We start from the raw sequence: 24,178 nt of genomic DNA on the forward strand, positions 1-24,178 counted from the left end.
CAATAGGGCTAATAGACTCTGGTGGAGAAATTTTATTTGAATCAAACTGCCACAAAAGGATGTAAGACACTTAAACAGGACACGCCCTGCCCCATGGTAACCTAATAACAAATAAGTCTCCTGAAGACATAAGAAAAATGTCACGTGCCTTGTGAATTTATTTATTTTTTTTAATTATTCTGGATTCCCTAAATACTTTCATTCTTGCTTATTTTGTTTGAATGCTTGAGAACAGCCCATTCAACTGGCTATACAATGGTGGTCAAAGATATCTTTTCCAGTAGATGTGAGGGAAGGCTGGAAATTTAGGCTGAGTAGAATTACGAACTTCAGGAATCTCTTTTGATTTGCATCTAAAATGCAGACAATTGAGTACAATTTGTTGTTTAGTTACCCTTGCTCCAAACTGGAATACGGACCCAAGGAAGCACAACTTGAACAGGATTTTTGCCACCAAAGAAGCTTTTCTTTTGGGCACACAATCTAAAAGCTTCGGAGGCCTACAGTAAAAAGCCTGGGGATGCAGTGCTGGGCCAGTCTTTCACCTTAGCATCATTCATACTCTTTACTTCTTACACTCTGAAAATAAATGTTTGTATAATGAAGAATTCGTTTCTGTGGTATGCTAATATGGTCTTTCTTGTATGTGTTTTCACTCTAAGCCTTCTCCATTTGTATTTCAGCTAGGACCACAGTCTATAGGCTCTGGTGACCATTATACCCATGTTAAACTCTATTTGGTTAAAGCTTTCAATTATGTTTCTTATTATCTTTCTGATTATCAAAATAATGTGTGTTCACTGTACTAAAAGTGAAGCCTACAAAAAAGTGTGAAGCCTACAGAGAAGTGTGGCATGGGAGACATATTACCAGTTATGTAATGACTAAGAGGTAATTTATTACGTGATTCTTTCTAGAGTTAGAACTCTAATACACACACACACACACACACACACACAAACATATTTGTATCAGTTTGTTTTGTGGCTTTGTATGCTTAACACCAAATTATGGCATTTTTTATGGTGTTACAGAAGTAAATATTATCTTACTGCAAATAATAATGCAATTTAAAATGTATTAAACTCCATAATTAACTTCCTTCATTTGAGTAGATATTGAAAATACTCAGTGGAATGCATTTTGTTTTGTGTGTGGCTCTGCAGATTTCTCACCGTTTTGTTAGAAATATTTCTTTGGAAGTTGGCTGTACTACTCCGGCTTCTCCACAGAAACAGAACCAAAAGCATATGACTTACTGAACTGAATCAGAGAATCCCAGAGACCTGAAAAGTCCCGCAGTGTCTGCTTGCACGATCGCAAGCTGAATCTGCCCAGACTTAAAAGCTGGATGCCTCAGAATGGTAGAAAGGCCAAGGGCAGCCCCAGTCTAAGACCAGAGGCCTGGGTCTCCCTGCAAAGCCACTGGTATAAGTCTGTGGTCAATAATTAAAGAACCTGGAGTCTTCTGTCCACAGGTAACAGCAACAATAAATGAACTTGTCTAGGAAGGGAGAGCATGCGCAAAAGCTAGCTTCTTACTTAATTTTGCTCATGGTCACTCCCACCCCTGCACATTCACCCAGGAAGCAGTCTTTCCTAAATTCCCCACCATGGACACCCCTCAAAGGGCGATTACTAGTTTTCTGGGCATCTTAACAATTGAACCAAGCTGACAGCCAGAGTAGCCATCACAGATGTATGAACTTACGAGTGTATTATAGGTGCTTACTAAGTATACTAGAAAATGTGTGAAAATGGACTTTGATCATCTCTGTGAGTCTTCCTAACATCGCCACCTCACAGTGCTGACATCCCGCGAACTGTTCCGGTTCCATAAGGAAGATGGCAGTAGTTGATGCCGAAAGTAACTACCTTCCTGGAATACATACAGAGAAACAGAGAAAAAAGAGGTTGGACCTAGTGGTAGGGGTTGGGGGACACCCCAAAATAATTCCGTAGCAAAGCTCAAGGAATGCAAAAGATACTGTGAAATCCAAACTGTGTCGTTTGTAGGCCAAGCGACTGAGGCTAGCATTCCTTGTGTGGGATAGCAGAGGAGGATGGGGACTTGGGAGAAATCCATTGATACCCGTGAACGGCCTTCTGTTTTGATTATTGCAACACGTCCTGCTGAGTGAGAGGTAAGCCATGGCAGAAAACTTGCTGGAAGAAACCGAAAAGGGTGTACGTGTTGCTGGGCAGCAGATCTCCCAGAGTTCATCGACAAACAGAGATAAAGGCATGGGAAGGAAATGACACTTCTCTTGGAGGTATCTTCTCATTACAAAGCAGGAGTTGACAGAACTGGTGCCCAGTTGCCAGGGAACGTTACCGCATACATCCAAACACGCAGATTCAGACACCTGTCTGCATTGGTTCCCTTAAAATGCAAGGAAGAAGTTACCAGAACTACCCCCCCCCCTTTTGTCTGTGAGTGACTCCACTCGTTAGCTTGGGTCTCTGCCCTGGGAATGGTCAGCTTTGCTGATCTTCCCTGAACCAACTTCCCAGGTTCCTCTTATTTCCCCAGTTCACTGTCTCTGCCTTTTCTGGAAAGTCATTTCTTATATAAATACTCCCACGTTTAAAGATGACATCATGTTGTTCTTTATTGTTCTCCTGATGTCTCTTGGGACTTTTACACCATTCCATAGATTATTTAAACCTGTGTTGCTTCGTTTTCAAGCAATTGTAAAGTTCTCATATATTTTTCTTTGCTTTTTTCACAGCTAGAATTTCTGTCAGTTTAATTTTGTAATGACTTTCTTGATGACCCAACACATGCTTGATTTTGTAATGTTCCAGGAGGCCTTGGAATTGTTGAGTGCAGTGCACCAAACAAATCAGCTGGACCAACTTTAGGAATTGTTCTTATACCTACACATGTGCTGAAATTTTCTTTTACTCTTTGTTACCTTGAATTTTAAAAGAAATGTTTAGGAAGTGTTCATGGTGATGGGACATTTGTCTGTTTCTCCTTTCTGCCCTAAAGCTGTGAATGTTAGAACATCCTTTGTTGTGTTGTCTTTACTGATGGACCGACCTTCTCAAGCCATGTACTGCCATTCCATCTTCCTGATGAGGCTGTTTGAGTTAATGCTGGCTCATGTTAATATTGTGGTAGATAGCCTAGCTTACTCATTTATGAACATAAGCTCAAAACACCTTAATATATTACAAAGAACCTAGTTGTTCATTGAAAGAACAATATATTATGGTCAAATAAGATTTGTCATAGAAAGCAAAGCTTATTGTCTAAAAATAATTCATCATATCCTTGGAGACAAAGCAAAATCATATGCAAATGTCAATAGATGGAAAAAACTCAGTTGAAAATTATTTAATAGTCTTTGTACATGTTTAAAAAAGTAATGATAACTCAAGGCTGGTAAGAAGGCTCAGTAGGTAAAGTTCTTGATGCATAGATGTGAGGATCTGTGAGGATCTATGTTTGGATACCTATCACCCATTTAAAGCTGGATTCAGTGGCTTACGTTGGTGATTCAATCATTGGGGTGAGGGAAAAGGCAGGAGAATCTTCAGACCTCATTAACTACTCAGCTTTGATGAATCAGTGAACTCCAGATTCAGAGAGATCTTATTTCAAAGAGAGAGAGAGAGATAGCCAACCATGACATCAACACTAGATGTTGATCTCTGGCTTTCATGTACAGGCTCTCACAATTGCAAGTGCACCTGCATGCCCACATATACACCCACATACACACACAATAATGGTGACTCAGCAAAATAGAAGATAGACATTTTATAAACATGGCATTTGTGTGCATTTGTACACAGCTCTAGCCCAGAGATAATGTCATACATAGTGATAAAATGCTAAAGGCAGCTCTGATAATTGGACAGATGTAGTGGTGCTGCTCAAATCTAAAGTGTCCTGGTGATGCTGGGCCAGTTTAACTAACAAAGCAGATGAGAGGAAGATGTAGGATTCAAAACAAAACAGGCTCAAATAAAGCTGTTGCATTTTAATGACTTGTTACTTAGAAACCCCAAAAGTATCCCATTAGAATTTTTTAGCTCTTACTCATTTCCAACATCTAAAACATGCATCAATTAAACAAAAAAACAAACATATATCTGACTCATTGAAAAAATCCCCTTGATTGGGAAAAAGAGCACTCTGGAGAAATTGAAATTGAAAATGAAAATGATGAACCAGGGGTGGAGGGGATAGGTAGAAATTTTTTCTTGAATGGAGATTGTCTCTATTCTAGAGGTCCTCTTAAAGACTCCACCCAGCAGGGGGAGGAAGCAGATGCTGAGACTCAGATCCAAATTTGGGGCAGAGCACAGGGAGTCTTATGGAACAGTGGAGAGAAGGAAGGGCTCAGAGGGGACAGGAGCTCCAGAAGGACATCAGCAAAGCCAACAAATCTGGGCCCAGGGGGACCTGCAGAGAATGATGCACCAGCTAAGAACCATGCATGGAGAAGACATAGACCCCCTGCTCAGATATAGCTCATAAGCAGTTCAGTCTCAATGTGTGTCTCCTAGTAAGGTGGGGACTGGTTATCTTAGACATGGACTTGGTTACCTGCTCTTTGATCACTTATCCCTGGTGGGGCAGCCTTGCCAGGCCACAGAGGAAGAGGATCAAGGCAGTCCTGATCAGACTTGATAGGCTTGAGTCAGATGGTAGGGGAGGAGGGGTCCCCCTTTTTGTGGTCCAGGGGAAAGGTATGGGGAGAAGAGGGACAGAGGGTGGGACTGGAAGGAAATGAGGGAGCATGCTACAATCAGATATAAAATGAATAAATTATAAAAATAAAAAAAAATGTGGGGATGTGAGTAGGGAAGGATGGGTACAAGGCCACTGAGTGTGGGAAAAGAACATGATTAAATATTTTGCATAAAAAGAAATATAAATGGCCTTTCAGCTCATTAAGAGGTATTCAGGCTCGCAAGTAACCAAAGTGCTACATGTTATTTAATATTTATCAAGGAAATGAGGGATTGAAAGCCTGTGTTCTAAACTTGCTTGCATTCTACAGGGAGATTTTTGAGGATGGAAGAGCTGCCTGTAGATCTAGGGTGGAGCAGAGTGCAGTTGACTGGCAGGATTTGGAGGACAGGTTTATGAGTATCATTTCATAGTGTGTTTCTTGTTTCCTTTGTCCACCTTTTACCTCATGCAGTGCAGAGGTAAAAAGCTCAGATATGCTTCCTGTTTAGGGAGGCTGGCCATGGACCCTGTTCTTCCTGCTTTTACTTCTTATGTGAAAGATCTAGAAGTGAGAGTCATCAGCCCTCGCCTGCTTCTTCAGTCACTTCCATATGTTGCCTTCATAGAAAGCTGATGTAGAATGCAGATTTGCAATTTTAAAAATTGCATTTGTTTATTTGTTGTAGTTGGGTACACAAGTGGAGAACAGGGAACAGTTTTTAAGAATCATTTCTCCTTTTTCACTGTGTCTGTTCCCAGCATGGAACTTGAGCAATTGGTCTTGGGTAAAGTCCCTTTACCCGTTGAGCCATTCTGTTGCCTCACAAAGCTTTAGTTTTTGACAACTTTGAAAACTGTAAAAATTACATCACTTTTGAAATTTGTAGAGATTGAGTTTCATAGTGTATTCATTTACTGTTTGTTTTTTCATGATCATTTTCTTCATAATTAGAAATATTTGTATTCTTAATTTTTATTATTATTTTAATTTTTATTATCACTTCATATATATATATATATATATATATTTTTTTCTTTTTAGTTACATTTTGTTAACTCTGTGTCCCAGCTGTATCCCGCTCCCTCATTCCCTCCCCAACCCCACACTCCCTCCCTGGTCTCCTCCCTGCCCCTTTCCAAGTCCCCTGATAGGGGAGGACCTTCTCCCCTTTCATCTGACCCTGTTTTATCAGGTATCTTCAAGGGCTGGCTGCAAAGTCCTCCTCTGTGGCCTAACAGACTGCTCCTCCCCTGGGGGGGGGGGTCAAACAGCCTGCCCTTGAGATCCTGTTAGAAATAGTCTGTGTTCCCCTTACTTTGGAAAACTACTTGGTTACTGAGCTACCACAGGCCACATCTGAGCAGAAGTTCTAGGTTATATCCATAGATGGTCCTTGGTTGAGTGTCAGTCTCAGAAAAGACCCTGTGCCCAGATATATTTGGTCCTTGTAGAGCTCCTATCCTTTCCATATCATACTAACTTCCCTTCTTTCATATGATTCCCTGCACTCTCCCGAGGGTTTGGTTATGAGTCTTAGTGTCTGCTTTGAAACACTGCTAGGTAGAGTCTTTCAGATGCCTTTTGTGGTAGACTCCTGTCATAAGTTCAATGCACATCCCATTTGTCTTTCTAAATGAGGATTAATCACCTTCGCCTGTGTCCACTTTCTTGATTATCTTCTTTAGGTGTGTAGATTTCATTATGTTTATCATGTCTTGTAGGTCTATATAAGCGAGTATATACCAAGTTTGTCTTTCTCCTTCTGGGATACTTCACTCAGAATGATCTTTTCTAGATCCCACCACTTGCCTGCAAATTTCATGATTTCCTCCTTTTTGATTGCTGAGAAATGCTCAACCTCATTAGCCATTAGGGAAATGCAAATCAAAACGACCCTGAGATTTCACCTTACACCCATCAGAATGACCAAGATGAAAAACTCAAGTGATAGCACATGCTGGAGAGGTTGTGGAGAAAAGGGAACCCTCCTCCATTGCTGGTGGGAATGTAAACTGGTTCAACCACTCTGGAAGTCAATCTGGCGCTTTCTCAGACAACTAGGAGTAGTGCTACCTCAAGACGCAGCTATACCACTCCTAGGTATATACCCAAAATTTGCTCAAGTACACAACAAGGACATTTGTTCAACCATGTTCGTAGCAGCTTTATTTGTAATAGCCAGAACTTGGAAACAACCCAGATGTCCATCAACGGAGGAATGGATACAGAAATTGTGGTATTTTTACACAATGGAATCACTTCATATATTAAGGAGCTATATTTTTATATATTTGTTTTACTTTATAAAGACAATTAGTTTTATAATTTTAATATGTATTGATTTATAGAACTTATTGACGTTTATGTTGTCAAATCTGCCATTCTTCCTTTTTTGAGTTAAACATATCAACTTTATGTCACTAGCCAGAAATCAGATACATTTTCTCGGGATAGCTTTGTTTTAGAAAAATCTACAGTTTGAGCTAGGTGTGATGTTGCATGCCGTAATTCTAGCACTCAGAGAGGCAGAAGCAGGCAGATCTGTGAGTTCAAGGCAAGCCTGGTCTACAAAGTGAATCCAAGGCTACACAGAGAAACCCTGTCTTGAAAACAACGCAAAAGAAAAATTTGCAGTTTGTCAAAGTTAGGAGTTGAGACTCTAAACTTTCTCTGAAAGAGAGGATTAATGGTTTTGGTTTCATGGACTCTGCTAAGTTATCCCTCTAACCTGATGCTTCATATTCAGATTTAGAAAGTTTCATAGACAGGATCATTTCAGTGATGATGAACCACATTCTTTACACCAACTAGTTGATTTTGAGTTCCAATCAGTCTGCTTCCTCTTTATTCTTTTACTATTTAAATAGCATCCATACTAGCGGATTATTTTCTAGATAAACTCAGGAACACAGTGTCAATTTCACTTCCTTAATCTGCTTTTGTATGCCAACTTGACTTTCAGTTTCCTTTCTTAGGAAATAATCTGGGAAAAAGTTATTTTTGTAATGTGTAGTACTTCCATTCAAGGATTAAGTCCACCCTTGAAATTATTTAACTGCGTCTCTTTTTTAATCTACTCTTGTTTTCTTCTTATGTGCTACCAATCTGTTCATTACTATGATCACGCCTAGGAACTGTATAATTTAATGGCTACTGGGAGTTAGATATTTCTCCTACATGGAGCTGGAATGTGGAATAGCATGTAATAAAGCAGGAGTAATTTTTGGTTAAGTAGTTTCTATTTATCATCAACATTTTACCCAACAAGTCATAGACATTGATGCTTTAGTCTTTGTGGCGTCTCAGGTGTTCGTGGAGCTTTTTCAATTACATAATTGTAAAAGTCATGACCATTGCACTTTATCCTTCTAAATAGTGGTGAGTGTATTTCCAGAACCTATATGTATTTAGTTCTCAAAACGCTGAGCTGCATGGAATTTAAATCTCAGATCTGCACTTAGTCATTCTGTGTTACAACCTCACACAAGCCTCCTGCACACTTACTGTCACTGGCCAAATGTAGGCTATCATCTTATGTGCCCCACAGATGTCCCAGGCATGTGACGGGCCCATCGTCCTCAACACACCTGGCATGACGCTTGGCATGTTGAAGATTCTTAAAACTACCATACTGTATGTATTATCATCTTCTGAGGTGATGGTGAGCTTGCCTATGGGACAATGTACAGTGAAAGAAGAATGGGAGCAAGCCTGCCCAGAACATCTGCAGTGGCGCATTGTGAAGATAACATTTGTCTGTCCACCTGTGGTTTAAGTCACTCCTACCTTGTTTTGAAGGGTGCATTTTATCCAGAAGGAGAAATGAAACAAGATGTTCTTCTGCTTTTGAGGACTCTTTTTTTTTTTTTTTTTTTTTTCTGTTGGAAGAAGGAAGGGTGGAATTGAATCAAACACTGATCTGATTTGGCCCATTTGTTAAATTCTTTAAGAGTGCCTGATAATGTGAGGGTGTTTATTTTTCACTTTATTTTTCAAATGCACGGAATACATTGTTAGAACACTCTGGGGTTTACTAAGATCTGGATATGATGGATATTTACTCAGATATGGATATGTCAAAATGGTCTTCATCATTAGCATCATCTGGTAATGATTTTATATAATCTCCTAATTTTAATTTTCTGGTACAATAGGTTATTTCAATATTCTGTAATCTAGGATTGCTAACATTTTTATTATGAGACATTAAGCTTTGTCTGTTGTCACAGTTAGTAAAACTCACCTTACCAGAAATTGAGCACTGAAAGATTGTGGAGTGAACAGTTTCTCTTTATTAATACACATTATATAATTGTGTCTACACCACTTTGCAGGTTTTTTTTATTATTAGTTACATTTTATTAACACTGTATCCCGCTCTCTCATTCCCTCCCAACCCCATCCTCCTTCCCTCCCTCATCTCCTCCCTACCCCTTTCCAAGTCCACTGATTGGAGAGGACCTCCTCCCCTTTCATCTGACCCTGTTTCATCAGGTATCTTCAGGACTGGCTGCAAAGTCCTCGTCTGTGGCCTAGCAGGACTGCTCCTCCCTTGGGGTTGGGGGTGAGGAGGTCAAAAAGCCTGCCATTGAGTTCCTGTCAGAAATAGTCCCTGTTCCCCTTACTATGGAAAACCAATTGGTTACTGAGCTACCACGGGCTGCATCTGAGCAGAGGTTCTAGGTTATATCCATACATGGTCCTTGGTGGAGTATCAGTCTCAGAAAAGACCTCTGTGCCCAGACATATTTGGTCCTTGTGGAGCTCCTATCCTTTCCACGTCATACTAATTCCTCCTTGTTTGGTCCAATTGGATGTCTACAAGCAGAAAAATGCAAATAGATCCATATTTATCACCCTGCACAAAACTAAAGTCCAAGTGGATCAAAGACCTCAACATAAAACCAGATACTCTAAATCGGTTAGAAGAAAAAGTGGGGAAGAGCCTAGAACTCATTGGCACAGGAGACAACTTCCTGGACAGAACACCAACAGCACAGGCTCTAAGATCAACAATTAATAAATGGGATCTCATAAAACTGAAAAGCTTCTGTAAAGCAAAAGACACTTGTCAGAACAAAACCTCAGCGTACAGACTGGGAAAGGATCTTCACTTTGTAGTTTTTTTAATGTGTTTAATGGTTGCTTCTGCATTAATGCCACATGTACCTAGAACATATACACACCATTGTTTACAGAGGGAGGGTGTTTTGAGCAAATGCATTGGTTCTCCCCTGAGCCCATCTGTCTCTCAGGCTGTGTGGCTAATTCACTCTCACATGCAAGCTTCAACTTCCTTTGGGCCATCTTGCTGCTACTGCTGCTGCTGCTGCTTCAGTACAAACTCTCTTCAGCTGCTTTTCAAGTTCCCAATGCAGGTGGTCAGCCCTGAAAGCATACATACAAGTAACATTGTATAGACTGAGTAGGCTATATGTAGGAATACATATATAGCAGTGTGAAATCTCCTGTGTTCTTTCAGAATGAATATGTGTACACACACTCACACATTCACATATATACATGCAATGGCAGCTAATGAAAAAAGAGGATATGAATTTGAAAGAGAGCAAGGAGTAGTATGTGAAAGGGTTGGGGACAGGGAAAGGATAAATGATATATTGTAATATAATCTCAAAAATAAAAGAAAAATAACTTTTAAATAAAGATAACTATTGCCCCCAAACCTGTGCTAGATTTGTTGCATATGTAGTTTCATTAGTTCTTATTAAAACCATTTAACATGTCTATATAATAAACATATAAACACATGTTTATTATAGCCTCAGTGATAAAATACACACAGATAATTAACTAGAGATCACAAGTCTTTATGTGAGCAAAACTGATCTAGTGCCACCAAAAAAGGAGAAACCAATACAAGGGTTGTTCCACCAGTCTTAAATAATAAATGTGGCCTGCCTTTCTTGGGCAGTAGGGTATAACACTTTTCGAGAGAACCATTGCTTTCTTTGTCAACAGCTTGTTTGTCTCCATGCTGAATACCCAGGGGTTCTCCTTTTCTTCCTGTATACACCAAGCCAGAGCTCAACTCAGAGTCAACCGACAGTAATCACTTCCAGTGTGTTGAACAGTGTAGATTATGGATTAAACAGTTTAAGCCTAATCTACTTGCTGACTCATTTGGGGCAGGCCACCAGCCATCACAGGGCTGCAGCACTCACAGTTATAATATGATGGGTTCCAAAATGACTATGAATTATGAAAGTACCACTTATCATGTGCTTAAGTCAGGGCTTGGCTAACGAGAAATCTTTTCCTGGATCTTGTAAAGACAGAAAAAAATAATTCAAGATGTGTGCACTTGTGTCGAAGTTTAAGCAAAGTGTGGCGGAAGGTATGCGAATGTGATGCTCTAGGGATGGTGTCTTCCTTTGGAAATAAAAGGCTTTTTTTTTTTTTTTTTTTACAAGACTCTTGTATTCTCAAATACATGTTGCATTATTGTTTTGGGCCAGAAATATATTTATTTCAAATGCTGCTTTATTTTAAAACCTTATACTTGATTGTGCTTTAAAGGATATACACAGATACTTCTGCTATAAAAGATAGATTATTAAAATGCTACATGAATGTAAAACATGATACCACAGAGTACAATTAGTGTGGACACACATTGTCTCTTAAAAAGTTGAGTTTGCCTTTTTTTCTCTGTAGTATAATGAGAAGCCTTGGTGCTGTCATTTTGATGGGTTCTGCCTGAAATGGATGGCTCAGTTTTGACAAGTCAAAGCCTTCACATAACATTTTAAAGTGTTAAAGGAAATTAAATGAACAGTAAAATTAAAAATGGGGCCTAAGCTATAACTTCTCTCCCCAGAAGAGAGGATATTATGGGTAACATGCACACAGGGAAAGAGTTTTCCTGGTAATAAAATTAGGACAATAACAGCCAACACAGAACGAATCTATTTGCATTGCCACTTGGCATAAAAAGAACAAAAGGAGCCTTCGCCATGCAGGCGCCTATACTGCTGTATATCTGCAGTGCTGCCGTAGTGCAAGGGGAACGGCTGTTTATGTTTTCATTTTGTTTTTATTTTCTGTTTCCATTGCCATTCTCTGAGCATGGCTTCATAAAGCTATAAGCGTCTTTTGGGGAGAACACTGGGGCCATGTGCTTTGGAAGCCAAGGTGTTGATTTCCAAGCTTGACAGAGATGCCTTATTGTAGTTGGTGAGGGAAGCATGACTGCATATGAGAGATGAGAAGTGCTATGCCACCAAGACCATGTCCACCAGTGTGCTCTCCCCAGTCTGTGTGTTCCCTTGTAAGGGATAAATATTGTCACCGGTTCATTTCATTTGTTCAAATATCTGAGACTTGCAAGATGGCTGCTCCTGTCAGACACTTGATGGAAAGCATTATTGTAAAGCTGCTTCCTGGAGATGCCTTTATGTCTTGGTTATAAAGTAAACTTCCCATAAATTTTGATCGGAAAGCGTCTTTATGTGTTGCCATCCTGTTTGCTACAAACAAACTAACAAAGTGCCCGGGTTTAGTTTACTCAGAGCTGTGTCTGACATGTGTATTTGGACAAATCCTTCATCTTTGTATTGACTCTTCCCTCTCAGAACACCTTTCCCAGCAGCCTCTAGTAATGGAGGGCTGCATCGTCTACCCAACTCGCCTCCCTGTGGAAACCAAGCCTGTTGGGTATCTTTCTTGGGCATTTGAAATGACACAGATGGAATGACATTTAACAGTTTCCCCTTTCCTACCCCAGAGCTAGCTGCTGAGACATGCTTCATAGAAAACAGTCCTCCAGGATACAAGGGATTATTTCAGTCTTCTTGTATCTGTTGAGGCTTGCTTTGTGACCAACTATATGGTCTATTTTGGAGAAGGTTCCATGAGGTGCTGAGAAGAAGGTAAATTCTTTTGTGTTTGGGTGTAAAGTTCTGTAGATGTCTGTGAGGTCCATTTGATTCATGACCTCTGTCAGAGATATTGTTTCTTTGTTTAATTTCTGTTTTGTTGACCTGTCCTTTGTTGAGAGTGGGGTGTTGAAGTCTCCCACTATTAATGTGTGGGGATCTATATGTGGTTTAAATTTTATCAATGTTTCTTTTACAAATGTGGGTGCTCTTGTATTTGGGGCATAGATGTTCAGGATTGTGATGTCTTCCTGGTGGAATTTTCCCTTGATGAGTATGAAGTGTCCTTCCTCATCTCTTTTTATTAATTTTGGTTGAAAGTCTATTTTATCAGATATGAGAATGGCTACTCCTGCTTGTTTCTTGGGTCCATTTGCTTGGAAAGTCATCTTCCAACCTTTTACCCTCAGGTAATGTCTATCTTTGTGTCTTAGGTGTGTTTCTTGTATGCAACAGATTGCTGGGTTTTGTTTACGTATCCATTCTGTTAATCTGTGTCTTTTTACTGGAGAGTTGAGTCCATTGATGTTGAGAGAGATTAATGACCAGTGGCTGTTAGATCCTTTGATTTTGATGTTGGCTGTGTTCATAAGTTTGTGTGCTTGGTTGCTTTTTGTTTTGCTGTAGTAAGGTTAATTATTTCCTGTGTTTTCTGAACCCGCTACAGAGGGCCTCTGAAAGCCAGAAGAAAACAGGAAACAACCTTGAAACGTGCTACAGAGGGCCTCTGAAAGCTTCTGCAGTATAGACTGTCAAAGCAGATGCTGAGCCTGATGGCCAACTGATGGGCAGAGTGAATGGAATTTTATGTAAGAAGTGGGAAATAGTAAGAGCTGGAGGGAACGGTAACTCCACAAGCAGAGCAACAGAACAAGATAATTTGAACACAGGGAACTTCCCAGAGACTCATACTCCAACCAAGGACTATTCGTGGAGATGACCTGGAACCCCTGCACAGGTGTAGCCCATGGCAGTTCAGTGTCCAAGTGGGTTACATAGTAATGGGAAGAGGGACTGCCTTTGACATAATCTGATTGGCCTGCTCGTTGATCACTCCCCCCTGAGGGGGGGAGCAGCCTTACCAGGCCACAGTAGAGGACAATGCAGCCACTTTTGATGAGAACTGATAGACTAAGTTCAGAAAGAAGAGGAGAACCTCCCCTATCAGTGGACTTGGGGAGTGGCATGCATGCAGAAAGGGGAGGGAGGGTGGGATCGGCAGGGGAGGAGGGAGGGGCTTATGGGGGATACAAAATGAATAAAGTGTAATTAATAAAAAATAATAATAATAAAAGATTTAAAAAAATAGGCAAAAAAAAAAAAAAAAAGAAAACAGTCCTCCATTTCTATCAGGCAGTTTGGAGATTATGTCAGTTCAGTTCTGCCTTGTTACAAATTATTGTTCCAACTTTATTCTTTCTTTAAAAATATTCCTTACCTTTCCTTTCACCATATAGGTTCAGATGACTAAACTCAGGTCCCCAGGCTTGGTTGCAAGTATCCCTCCTCACTGATATCTCTCATGGCCATAGCTTTGTGCTCTTACATGTTGACATTTTTTGATATGTGGTTGAGCCAGTTCATACTTGACATAGTTCAGTAACATAGTGGTTCTGTTATATAGTAATTGAATGATGTATGGCAGAGTACCTATATCCCATTACAACATAGCTTCCTTCCTTCCTCCCTTCTTAGGGAAAGATGGAGGGAGGAAAGAAGGAAGCCATGTTCTCTCCTTCTTTTCTTCCTCTTTCCTAAAACATTTGGATCGTTGCTTTGAATTCTGTGAGATGAGTCATGAAAAATTTTATTCCTTTCAGTTTTTCTCAGGAGTTGGCATGTTTGATTAACTTCCACAGAAAGGAATGCATGCTTGAAAGGAGAATAAAAGTGTTAGTAACCTTTCATTTGGAAGATTCTGGAAACAGGTCTCTTGGTGTCATAATTATTGTTACTATCTTTGGAATGTAACATTATGACCAAAAGCAACTCAGTGAGGAAAGGGTTTATTTGTCTCATATATCCTGAGTCATATTCCAATGAGGGAAGCTCAAAACCAGGCAGGAGCCTGGAGGCAGGAACCTGGAGGCAGGAACCTGGGGGCAGGAGCTGATGCAGAGGCCTTGGCGGAGTGCTGCTGATGGCTTGCTCAGTCAGCTTTCCCACAAAACTCAGGTCCACCAGCCTACAACGGGTTGGGTCCTCCCCATCAATTGCTGATTAAGAAAATGCCCTACAGGCTTGCCTACTTCCAGTCTTATGGTCGCATCTTCTCAGCTGAGGTTCCCTCCTCTCTGATGATTCCAGCTTATGACAAGTTGATGTAAAACAATTCAGGACACTTGGTGTTCAAAAGGAATAAGAACAACAAAGACATTTCTTCACATTTCTCTTTAAAAATAGGAAAATAAATAGGCATACTTAGTGATCCCAACAAGCTGTTTACTTGTGTATTTATGCTGTGAGTAGTACTGATGCAAAAATGCCATCTATGATCAGGAAACGTATTTTCTTTTCTGCTCCTGTCATTTGCTTGATAAGATTTCAGTCTAGCACAGTCTTGAGTGGCTGAAGGAGCTAGAGTATGTTAACAAGAGTCTTAACACATCTCTCACACCTTTATACGTTATGTGTCTTTTGTTCCTACTGGAAACTGAGAAAACACTTCTGCCAAGAGAAGTGCTTGACTGGTTCCTAACTGTCAAGAAGGCTCTTTTTCAGTGAGCCATGTGCATTTCTGTGCATGCTCCAGGTTGAGTCATTTGTGGCTTCACTAAGCGTTTTTCCTGCAGGGTGTTTTCTCCATAAGCTAAGAATCATTCCCAGATAACGAACCATTGTGTGGCTGCTGAGGCCAAGTGCCACTGTTTTCTCCTGGCACTGCATTGTACACAGACTAAAATCTAACATACAGTATTACTGAAATAGTATCAGATGAGGTATGAGTCCTGTAGACAATTTTTCTAATTCTAAATACTCAGCATTGGAACAATGGAACTGCTCTTGTATGGAAGAGATTTTTAATGTAGGACTTTGCTCTTGGGTGTACTTTCCCTTCCAAAAACATTTTTGCTGAGCTGTGTGTTTTTTTTTTTCTGAACGTTTGTTCAGATACCAACAAAAACAAGATTAACTATGATCCATCACATTCAAGTTATTAATAAACCAACACCCAGATTTGTTGCCTGCTTATGTAGTTCTCAAATTATGGTCTGTTTTTTTTTTTTTTTTTTTTTTTTTTTTTTGGCAGTTGGAGAGATGGCTTAGCAGCTGTGCTTCCTGCTTCTGCAGAATACCTAACTTTAATTCCCAGCACCCAGGTCAGATGCTTCACAGCCACGTATAACTTCAGTTTCAGGGGATTTGATGCCATCTTTTGGCCTCTCCAGCTACTGAACTCATGTGCACACATGTATGTAATTAAAACTAAAGTAAAATAATTTTAATTATAATATGATTTTAAGAAGAAAATGTAAAATCTAGGAAGTATTTAATAGTGACTAATTTTTCTAGTTTTCTTAGGCAATATAACTGTGGGGAATATTGATAATTGCGTTCTCCACATAAAATTTTTATCAAGAATCATACGTTTTCCCCGACAAAACTGTTGGATCAAAGCCATTTTAATCACACATTTCTGGCTAGACCATATTTATGAGAAGTGTCTTTTTTTAATTGGTAGGTCAGTCACACAAGATGTGTAGTATCATATGCAGACTCTGTGAGATAACTGGTTTTACTCCTTTCTTCTGCATAGTGGCCCTTTCAGACTAGGGGGCCAGTCACTGGAAATTCTGAGGAGTTTGGGGGTGGTAGACACTGTGGTGTAATAAACTTTTGTAGGAATGGAATGTGTACTGTCTCTCCTCTTGGTCATTCATCACTGTAGGAAGCTTGTACAAGTTACTCAACTACTTCAACAACTTCTGGCTTCTTTCCTGTGTGCATAGAAAGCTGGCCCTTTCAACACTGTGATTCAGTAACCACAAATCAAATAGATTTGGGGAGGACTTCTTACCATGTTCCTATTTTTCCTCCTTGTTCTCATTATTTCTTGGACACTTCAGTATATTCATTTCCACAGCACTTAGACTGCATTCAGTATTATGGGTACTCCAGAGATATTTTAAATTATTAGCAAGGACTCTACTGTTTTATACAAGAAACTTGAGTATGGGTAGGGTTTGGTATCAAGAGTGATGGGTCTTGAAATCAATCTGCAAGAATAGGAAAGCATAGGATCCCATTCCAGGGTTTTCTTGTTTGGTTCTTGGAATAACATTTGTATAAAAAAAATGAGAAGGGGATGCTACAGAGACAGAAGAGAGTGTTAGATGGAGGAGAGGGCTTATAAGACAGGATTCTACTGCAGAAGACATCTGAAAGACTCCACCTAGCAGTGTTTCAAAGCAGATACTAAGACTCATAACCAAACCTTCGGCAGAGTGCAGGGAATATGAAAGAAGGGGAGTTAGTATGACATGGAAAGGATAGGATAGGATAGGATATCTGGGCACAGGGGTCTTTTCTGAGACTGATACTCCACCAAGGACCATGTATGGATATAACCTAGAACCTCTGCTCAGATGTAGCCCGTGGTAGCTCAGTAACCAATTGGTTTCCCATAGTAAGGGAAACATGGACTATTTCTGACAGGAACTCAGTGTCAGGCTCTTTGACCTCCCCACCCTCCAAGGGAGGAGCAGTCCTGTTAGGCCACAGAGGAGGACTTTGCAGCCAGTCCTGAAGATACCTGATAAAACAGGATCAGATGAAAGGAGAGGAGGTCCTCCCCAGTCAGTGGACTTGGAAAGGGGCAGGGAGGAGATGAAGGAGGGAGGGTGGGATTGGGAGGGAATAAGGGAGCGGGATACAGCTGGGATGCAGAGTTAATAAAATGTAACTAATAATAAAAAAAATTAAATTAAAAAAAAGACATTTTTGGACAAATCTTTTCTTTTATTGCTACTGAGAGTTCTAACGGTAACATGAGCCAGAAATACCGATTTGTGGAGAGATTAATGTCCAGCTTCATTGTGGAGGTTAAGATGTGGAAAAATAAGATGCAGCAGATATTTGAAAATTCAGATATGGAGGCAACAACCAAAAGCGGTCCTGACAGGAGCGCCTATGGAGCCTATTGTGTTAGAGAAATGGAAAGAGACCATGAGAGTCATTATTATTATTATTATTATTATTACTTACAGTTGGTAGTGACCAGCTCTGTACTTAAAGAGGTAACTGTTAACATGTAACCTTCCCATGCAATCAACTGAAATCTCGTATTTTCATCATGATAGCATCTGATTCACTGTAAAGAGTGAGCATGGATAACCAGGAGTTGTAAAACACTCATACAAGTAGGACTGTTTATTACTTTAAAGCCACAGTTTATTTGAGGAGTAAACTTCTGGTCTGAGTTTTTATGTAGCTGAATTTTTAAAATACCACACTGGATTCCCATCATATGCAGCTGTTGCTCAACATCAGTGTCTAAAGACCCTAGAGAGGTTTTCATTTGCTAGCATATTCAGTGGCATCATTAAAAGAAACAGTACAGTGGTTTCCTATACTGACCTCTTTCTGTCTATCCAGAGTTTATCCACTCTGGATATCTAGCCTACATTGCCACTTGATTCCAAAGTTTCCTCTATTTTGAACATGTGTATTCAATATTACTTACTATTCACGTGTCCATGATACAGTTGCTTCTCCCTCCACCCATGAAATTTTGCTGCATGCATATTCATAGTATTGTTTTGTATGCAGTTGTATTGTATGCAGTTTACTGCTCTCTTTATGATATAATTGAACCCACCCTGATAGTGATTTTGTCATCTTTTTCCCCCTGAAAAGATACAGGCAAGACCAGACCAGGCACAGAGCAGGGAGACATGTCTTTGTTCCGAGCTGCTTGGAAACATGCTTAGGTATTAGCATTTGAGGATCAGATTCATGGACCTATACTTCTGTAGTGTTTGGGCTCTGTCTTCATCTGTTTTCTTTATAGAACAGATCTGATAGAATGACTCATTACTACAAAGGGGAGCTATCAGCCTGACTTACATAATTAGGACTAGGGAGTTTAATGGACCCTGCACACTGGAGAGATAACTTCTCGGGCCACATGTCTCTGATAACGAAGGCCTGATCTGATAATGAAGGCCTGGAGGTTTTCTTTTAAGTCCATGATGGAAGGCTGAAGAAGCTGGGTCCAGTGTCATTGAAGGATGACAGCAGCAGTGACAGCAACAGGGTAGATGTATTCACCAGCAGAGGGAAAAGGCAAGTAGCCAAAGAGCAACTTTTCCTCAGACTACCACAGGTTGGTATCACCTACTCTGGGGGTGGGAAGGGTCTCCCCTCCTTACTACTCCTTAAAGGAAATAATCATCCATACTACCCCATAGGCATTTCTCTCAATTGATTACGGATTAATCAAGTTGACAACCAGGATTGAACAGCATAGGATATCTAAGAAAGAAGATCCCAAGACTGAAATTAGAAAGTTAGAAAACTTTAATACATTTTTATAGAGCGGGAAAATAATCACAAATGCAAAGTATTAAAAGCCTGGAAAATGCAAGTCTATACAGAACTGTATTACATTTAACGTCTTAATTGATCTTTGTAATACTCTCTGTACTGATATTTTAAAGATTCATTATTTTTAGACTACACTTGTAGTCATATATATTCATGGACCTATACTTCTGTAGTGTTTGGGCTCTGTTTTCATCTGTTTTCTTTATAGAACAGATCTGATAGAATGACTCATTACTACAAAGGGGAGCTATCAGCCTGGCAGGTACTAGTGCACAGAAGAGAATATTGGGTCCCAAGGATCTGGAGTTATAAATGTCTGTGAATTTCCCAGCATAGGTGCTAGGAGCCAAATGTGGGTCCTCTACAAAAGCAAGTACTTTTAATCGCTGAGCCATCTCTCCCAACAGTGCCATCCCAAAATGTTTTAGAATACGTAGTCTCAGTTCTCATCTTTCACATGTTAATGAGTGTTCTGTATTTCATAGTGAGAATATATCTTCTTCAGAAAGTTACATCAGTATGTTTCCTCTAATGGCTAAAGATTTTAGGAAGTAACCCTGTTACTAGGAATGCCACATTTCTGACTTCTTCCCCACTTCCGGCTCAGGCAGTGTGGTGGAGGTAAAGCATAAGTAAACCTGCCCTGCCTTTGAGTCATAGCACTCCTGCTCCGAGTCTTACTGTGAGAAATCGTAGAAGGCCATGCGAGTAGCAAGGGCTTAGGAAGTAATGCCCTGGAAGCCGTGTGTTTATATCCTTAGGGTTACAAGCCAGTCCAGAGCTTCCCTCAGGTGAACTGAGGTCAGGCTGTCATCTGAAGGTGGACAGAGGGAAGGAAATGTTGATGGTATGCTTGCTACTAACTTAGGGTGACTTTTAAAGTCACCTCAGGCTGGACAACCTGCACACCTAGGCATCAGGCCTGAAAGTGCTGCAGCCCATACTCCCCGATGCTGCAGCGAGTCTGCTTCTGTCTGAAGTGCCTGGTACACGCACTCTTCGTTTCATGCTTTCATTGCAGGTTGTTTTTAAGTCAGTCTCAAGAACTGATTGTAAAGGTCTTCTTCTGGCACACAGACTTTTGCCCAGGAGTAACTCTGTGTCTACATATACATTTGCTAAACAGTTTTGAATGTGTCTTATCCAAGCAAGTTTATGCTTCATGTTTCATAATCATATTATGACCAAAGTGTATTTAGGTAAGAATGTCTGTTTCTTTCATTCATGATTGTAGCTGTGTGGCTGTATCCCCCCAGGAATAAAGAGCATTTTATACTAATCATTGGAAATATGGCTTGCTAATATCAAGACAACAGCCATCCAGATGTCAAACTCCTCTTCTCCAAGAACACACACTTTTCAGGGCTCTCTTTCTTCCAGTGCACCTAGATGGGGAGTGAGGGGAAAAGGCAGTTACTTAAAAGAGTTTTGACCCCATCTCCTAAGGTGGAAGAACACTCAAGGGCTTTGGGATGAACTCTCAGCTTTGGGATGCTACAAAGGCCCCACAAAAGCAGCTGTGTTCCTTTGACATACCAGACCTATTTAGTTATCCTCCCTTCTACCCTGTCCTAAAAGAACTGTCCTGAAGGCATGTATGCCTCACTGTACTGCATTTGCCAAAATTGTGCTCCAGAGACCCGAAGTGACATCCATTTTGTAAAAAGCACAAACAAATCTTTTTAATAATAGCTTTTCTGAGAATGAGGGTGTAGGACATTTAGAATATGCAACCCTGTTTCAGAAACATCTAAACCAAAGTACAAAATGCTGCTTACATTCAAGAAAGTGTGTTTTCAGTGTGCACACAGATGCTGTAATTACCTGCTGTACAGTTTTGTTAGCTGTGACCAACATGCCAAAGCAGTCAGAGACCCTTCACTTACATAAGTCTGCCATTTCCCCTCTACCTGTCTCCATGGTTTCTTCTTTTGACCTCTTGGTTCTAGGCAATTGTGCTATTTTCAATCCTTCCATCCCTGAAGCTTCTGATCCATATTCCTGTCTGCCAGAATCTGTTCTTCTATGTCTTACTAGTTTTCTTCAGAGCACGTTTTGACCGTCATTTTTAGGAATTTATGCTACTTATCAAGTGCTTTCTTTACCTGCAAAGGCAAACACACAACTTTTCTTCTTCAGTCTGTGAATGTGGCCAATGGCATGAGATGCTCTTGGGTACAGACCATCATCTCGAGCATAAAGTCCTTTTACATTCTCTTGACATTCTCCTGGGTGAAATTTGTTATGTTTTATTTTGGGGATTCACGTCTATTTTCATATAATATAATAATTTTCTTTGGGGGAGATATTATTTCATGATTTTGACATCAGGTTTTGATGCTACTGAATTATGGTAATCTTACATGACCACATCAATACATGAATTTCTAGAAGTTTTAGAAAAAACTCAAGTTACTAATTCAGAGAGTTTCTGTTTCATGTCTTTGATCTAGACTTCAGTGTATTTTGAGGATGCTACCCTAATCAGATTTACTTCACTTCCTTGGAAGATTACTTTGTACTTACTTAGACTATCAGTGTTCAGACTAATTTTCATGAATATGTAATTTATTCAAATTATATTCATACTGACAGTTTTTATTTTTAATAGGTGTGTATTTGAATTTTCATCACACTTGCTTTAAAAAAAACATGTTTTATTAATCACTTTTCCTATATCATTGACTTACTACTATCTTATTAATATTTTATTTTAGTTTTTTCATTTGTTATTGGATTTTTAGCTAGTTATAATTAATGAGAAATAAAATTAATATATATCGTATGAAAGCATGCAATACTTTTCATAATTATTGTTTGATCATATTTTGAAGGAATTTTAACTAAATGAAATTTCCATATTAACTTCTTTTTCACTCCAAGACAACTAAATAATCATTTTGTAGTTATTACAGTATTTATGTCATTTTTATTTGCTATTGATTTATAATCTGATATTGCTGAAAACAGTGTAATTAAATATTCAGTTTATTAGTTCAATTTTATTAACTCATGCTTATAGTTATCAGGTATATTTTGATATTTTTGTAATTGTTGAGACTGTATTTTGAGCCTGGAATAAAGACATTCAGGTTTGAGTCCTACACCAGATTTATGAAAGTTGTTTGTATTTACTATGCTTTGAAATTTGTTATATCTGAAAAACAGAAGACTATCAACCTTGTTCTCCCTACACACACACACACACACACTCACACACTGAACAAAACAGTTTTCTTTTAAAACTTGCAGTGAAGTCAGGGAGCCAGTGGTCAGTCAGTCAGGAAGGTTGTGATCTGTTCATTGCACCAGTGGCAACTTGAAATCACTAGGGAGAGGTGTTGGTAGGAAGGAAATTGGCGGACATCACTGACAGGACACCACTTGTCCTTATTTAAATTTCTGAAGTACACAACAAATTCCCAATGTACTTTTTTATATTTTTTATTTTTTTTAACTTTTATTAATTACACTTTATTCACTTTGTATCCCCCCATAAGCCTCTCCCTCGTCCCCTCGCAATCCTACCTTCCCTCCCCCTTCTTCATGCATGCTCCTCCCCAAGTCCACTGATAGGGGAGGTCCTCCTCTCCTTCCTTCTGGTCTTAGTCTATCAGATCTCATCAGGAGTGGCTGCATTGTCATCTTCTTTGGCCTGGTTAGGCTGCTCCCCCCTCAGGGGAAGGTGATCAAAGAGCAGGCCAATCAGTTTATGTCAGAGGCAGTCTCTGTTCCCATTACTATGTAACCCACTTGGACACTGAACTGCTGTGGGCTACATCTGTGCAGGGGTTCTAGGTTATCTCCATGCATGATACTTGGTTGGAGTATGAGTCTCTGGGAAGACCCCTGTGTCCAAATTTTCTGGTTCTGTTGCTCTCCTTGTGGAGCTCCTGTCCTCTCCAGATCTTACTAGTTGCCACTTTTTACATAAGATTCCATGCACTCTGCCCAACAGTTGGCCATAATTCTCAGCATCTGCTTTGATAGTCTGCAGGGCAGAGCCTTTCAGATGCCCTCTGTGGGAGGCTCCTAACTTGTTTCCTGTTTTCTTCTTCTTTTGGTGTCCTTCCTCTTTGCCTTTCAGGATGGGTATTGAGCATTTTAGTCAGAGTCCTTCCTCTTGATTAGTTTCTTTAGGTGAACAGATTTTAATAGGTTTATCCTCTATTATATGCCTATATGAGTGAGTATATATCATGTGTGTCTTTCTGCTTCTGGGTTACCTCATTCAGGATGATCCTTTCCAGGTCCCACCATTTACCTGCAAATTTCATGATTTCCTTGTTTTTCATTGCTGAGTAATATTCCATTGTGCAGATGTACCACAATTTCTGCATCCATTCTTCAGTTGAGGGTCATCTGGGCTGTTTCCAGCTTCTGGCTATTACAAATAAAGCTGCTACAAACATGGTTGAGCAAATGTCCTTATTGTGTACTTGAGCCTCTTTTGGATATGCCTAGGAGTCGTATGGCTGGGTCTTGAGGAAGCGCTATTCCTAGTTGTCTGAGAAAGTGCCAGATTGATTTCCAGAGTGGTTGTATAAATTTACATTCCTACCAGCAGTGGAGGAGGGTTCCCTTTTCTCCACAACTTCTCCAGCATGTGTTGTCACTTGAGTTTTTCATCTTAACCATTGTGACGGAGCTGTGCACCCGATGTACTTTTTTTCTGTTATTTTTCAGTACATAGTTGAGGCTATTCCATTACCTGTGTACACAATCAGACTTGCTTTGTCTTCTCATGGGTTTTAGTTTTCCATCCACTGCATTAGTTTTGCTATTGTTTAGTGCCTTTCACCTGAATTCTATGAATTTCTATGATAAAATCACTATTCTAGTCAGATATGCTTAGAACACTTCTTTTTGTTCTATTCAAATGCTTATAAACATATTTTGGAATTTATCTCTCTTTTCCAAACTAATCTTAATATTTGTTTTTCCATAAGCAGATTACTGTTTATTATATTTTTACATGTACTGAATGTTACTGGCATGATTAACACTTTACTTTCCATGAAAATTTTTTACTGTTTTTTTCTC

At 39.7% G+C, this 24,178-nt stretch overlaps 1 protein-coding gene across 4 annotated transcripts in view; it reads left to right on the top strand.

Annotated features, from left to right (window-relative positions):
- Positions 1 to 24,178, top strand: part of Il15 (interleukin 15) — a 68,206-nt gene that overhangs the window by 24,307 nt on the left and 19,721 nt on the right. The gene's annotated exons all lie outside the window — the stretch shown is intronic.

This window comes from Psammomys obesus, unplaced genomic scaffold (genome assembly GCF_907164565.1).
Source record: "Psammomys obesus unplaced genomic scaffold, mPsaObe1.curated_primary_1811, whole genome shotgun sequence".
In the NCBI taxonomy this organism is placed as follows: domain Eukaryota; kingdom Metazoa; phylum Chordata; class Mammalia; order Rodentia; family Muridae; genus Psammomys; species Psammomys obesus.